This window comes from Lepus europaeus, chromosome 15 (genome assembly GCF_033115175.1).
Source record: "Lepus europaeus isolate LE1 chromosome 15, mLepTim1.pri, whole genome shotgun sequence".
Lineage (NCBI taxonomy): Eukaryota > Metazoa > Chordata > Mammalia > Lagomorpha > Leporidae > Lepus > Lepus europaeus.
This window is the reverse complement of record NC_084841.1, coordinates 86,146,306-86,150,392: the sequence shown is the minus strand read 5'-3', so window position 1 is coordinate 86,150,392 and position 4,087 is coordinate 86,146,306.

The window sequence follows — 4,087 nt, the reverse complement described above, 5'->3', positions numbered from 1 at the left end:
TTAATGTTTTGTAATTTTCATCATAGAGAACTTTGACATGGTTGAATTTATTCCAAGATATTTAATTTTTTGTAGCTATTGTGAAGGAGATTGATCTTAGAATATCTTTCTCAGCCTTGGCATTATCTGCATATACAAAGGCTTTTGAGTTTTGTGTGTTAATTTTTTATCCTGCCACTTTACCAACCTTTTTTTTTTATGAGTTCCAATAGTCTTTCATTGGAGTCTTTTAGATCCCCTATGTGTAGAATCATGATATCTGCAAATAGGGGTAGTTTGACTTCCTCCTTTCCACTATGTATCCCTTTTATTTCTTTTTCATGCCTGATGGCTCTAACAAAAACTTTCAGGACAATATTAAATATCAATGGTGAGAGTGAATATCCTTGTCTGGTTTTGGATCTTAGGGGGACTGCTTCCAACTTTTCCCATTCAATAAGATGCTGACCATTTGTTTATCATAAATTGCCTTGATTGTGTTGAGGAATGTTCCTTCTATAGCAAATTTACTTAAAAATGGTGCATTTTATCAAATGTTTTCTCCACATCTATTGAGATAACCTTATGGTGTTTGTTCTTCCGTGTGTTAATGTGTTGTATCACATTGATTTGCGAATGTTGAGCCATCCTTGCATACCAGGGATAAATACCACTTGATCTTGGTAAATGATCTTTATGATGTGTTGTTGGATTCAATTGGCTAGTATTTTGATGAGTATTTTTGTGTCTATGTTCATCAGGAAAATTGGTCTGTAGTTCTCTTTCTCTGTTGTATCTTTTTCTGCTTTAGTGATTAATGTGAAACTGGCTTCATAGAAGGAGTTTAGGAGGATTCCCTCCCTTTCAACTGTTTGGAATAACTTGGGAAGAAATGGAGTTAATTCTTCTTTAAATGTCTGGTAGACTACAGCAGTGAAGTCATCCAGTCCTGGGGTTTTCTTTGCTGGGAGGGTCTTTACTACTGATACAATCTCCATCTTAGTTATTGGTCTTTTGAGGTTTTTTATGTCTTTATGAATCAATCTTGGTAGATTGAGTGTCTAGGAATCTGTCCATTTCTTCTAGGTTTCTCAATTTGTGGACATGCAGCTCTTTGTAGTACTTCCTTATGATTCTTTTTATTTCTCTGGTATCTGTTGTTACATTTCTTTTTCATTTCTGATTTTATTAATTTGAGTCTTCTCCCTCTTTTTGGGTTAGTTGGGGCAATGGAGTGCCAATTTTGTTTATTAAAAAAAAAGCAGCTCTTCATTTCACTGCTTCTTCATGGGTTTTTGTTTCAATTTTGTTTATTTCTTCTGTAATTTTAATTATTTCTTTCCTCCTACTAATTTTGGGTTTGGTTTGTTGCTTCTCTAGGTCCTTGAGATGCATTGATAGCTCATTTATTTGGTACCTTTCCAACTTCTTCATGTAGGCACCAATTGCTATAAACTTTCCTCTTAATGCTGCTTTTGCTTTATCTCCATAAGTTTCCTTATGTTGTATTGTCATCTTAATTTGTTTCCAGAACATTTTTTATTTCTCTTTTGATTTCTTCTATGATCTGTTCATTCAGGAACATGTTGTTCAGTCTTGATGTGTTTGCATATGTTTTAGAGATTCTTGAGTTGTTGATTTCCAGTTTCATTCCACTGTGGTCAGAGAAGATGCATGGTGTGATTTTAATTCTTTTGAATTTGCTGAGACTTGCTTTAGGGCCTAGCATATGGTCTATCCTAGAGAAAGTTCTATGAATTGATGATAGAATGTGTATTCTGCAACTGTGGGCTGAAAAGTTCTGTAGATATCAGTTAGGACGATTTGATCCATAGTGCCAGTTAGCTCTATTTCTTTTTTTTCAATCTAGTTGATCTGTTGTTAATCGGTTAAAGAGGGTGTTGAAATCAACCTTTATTATTATATTGAAGTCTGTGTCTCCCTTTGGATCCACTAACATTTCTTTTCAATAGCCAAGCACCCTGGAAGTGGGTGCATATACATTTATTATAGTCATATCCTGCTGTTGAATTGATCCTTTAATCATTATATAGTACACTTCTCTGTCCCCTTTCACAGTTTTTTTTTTTTTTTTTTGTGCGTGTGTGTGTGTGTGTGTTAGTCTATTTTGTATGATACTAGAATGAGTACCTCTGCCGTTTTGTGGTTTAATTTAGCATGGAGTACTTTTTCTACACTATCACTTTTAATCTGCATGTATCATTGTTGGTGAGTTGCATTTCTTGTAGGCAGCAAATAGACGCATCTTGTTTTTTAATCCATTCAGCCAGTCTGTATCTTCTAACTGGAGAGTTGAGGCCATTTACATTCATGGTGAATATTGATTAAGTAATGACTTGGCCCTGCAATTCTTCCATAAACATTCCTTTGGATTTCCTTTGTACTTTCACTAGGAGATTTTCTATCTTCACATTCATTCATAATGATGACTGTCTTTCTGTGTTTCTGTGTTTAGCACATCATTAAGCATCTTTAGTAAGGCTGGATGAGTGGTGACAAATTCTTCCAATCTCTGTTTGTTACAGAAGGTTTTTATTTCACCTTCATCCATAAATGCCAGCTTTGCAGGGCATGGTATTCTGGGCTGGCAGGTTTTTTTTTTTTTTTTTTCTTCTTCTCTTAATACTTGGACTATGTCTTTCCATTCTCTCCTAGACTGTAGAGTTTTTAATGAGAAGTCAGCTGTGAATCTAATTAGAAATCCTCTGCAAGTAATCTGGCATTTCTCCTGTGTACATTTAGGAATCTTTTCTTTATGTTTTACTATTAAAAGTTTGAGCACAATGTTTTGTGATGAAGATCTTTTCTGGTCATGTCTATTAGGAGTTCTTTGTGCTTCCTGTATTAGACATCCCTTTCTTTCTCCAAATTGGGGAAGTTTACTGTAATTATTTCACTAGTTAGGCCTTCTAGTCCATTCTGTCTTTCTACACCTTCAAGAACTCCTAGAACCTATCCCATAAATATCCAATGTTTTTAATCTTTCTGATTTCTTCTTCTTTCTTTTTTTTTTGGGGGGGGGTGGGGTCTGACTGAAAATTTTCCAAAAATTTGTCTTTGTCTTCTGGATTGGATATTCTTCCTTCTACCAATCAGTTGTTAAGGCTTTCCACTGTATTTTTATTTGGTCCTGAATTTTTCATTTCTAATATTTCATTTTCATTTCTTTTAAATCTTAATTTCCTGGGAATAAATTCATATTATGTATGGTTTTCTTTAATTCATAAGTTTACTTCTCATTACTTTTGAATAATTTTATGATTAATTTTTTTGAATTCCATTCCAGGCATTCAGCAATCTCTTCTTCACATTCTAACACTGAAATGTTGTGTTCCTTTAGTGTGGCCCAAGGGTGGATTGTCTTCCTTATTCTTGTTTTTTGAATTTCTGAATTTATTTTTAGGCATTTGTGGAGATACTAGTTGGTTTTTCCTCTGATTGCTTTTATCTTTGAACTGTGCCTCTGAGGCTTGGTTGGCATATCTGTACTTTCAGTGAATACCCAGAGTTGTGTGCAGGGAATGGCCAGGGAGTTCTGATCAGTGCTCCAGGGTGGGGCGAGTATCCAATACCCAAGTTGGACATGGTAGATTTCTTCTTGTTAACTGAAGGGGAGGAGTGCTTACCTCTGTTGGTGTGATCACCCCCTCACCTCCTCTCCTTCGAGTGATCAATGCCTGGGTATTACCCTCAGTGGGCACAGTACTTATCCAAGCCGCCATGTGAACCATACAATTAATCTGCCAGGCCTCACTCCAAGCATGGATCCTGCTGCTGTGACCTGCACCAGGCAACCAGGGAGCTCCGTGTGTGTGGAGTCACACGGTGACTGCCCAGAGACCCAGCTACACCCTGTACCCTCTCAGGCAGCCTCAGCATCCCCAGAGTCTGAGCACACAAGGCTCCCACAGTCACTGAGTGCAGAGGGTCCACTCCGTCTTGCCAGCCTTTCCAGTTTACAGAAAGGCGAACATTCCCAGAGTCTATTCCCTGTGTGTGTTCTGCCTGGGCAGCTTGAGTCCCAGAACCTGTAGTGTGTTGGGAGGCTGGGAGTCCCTCATAGTCTTACATGGGTGCCCAGCCCCCT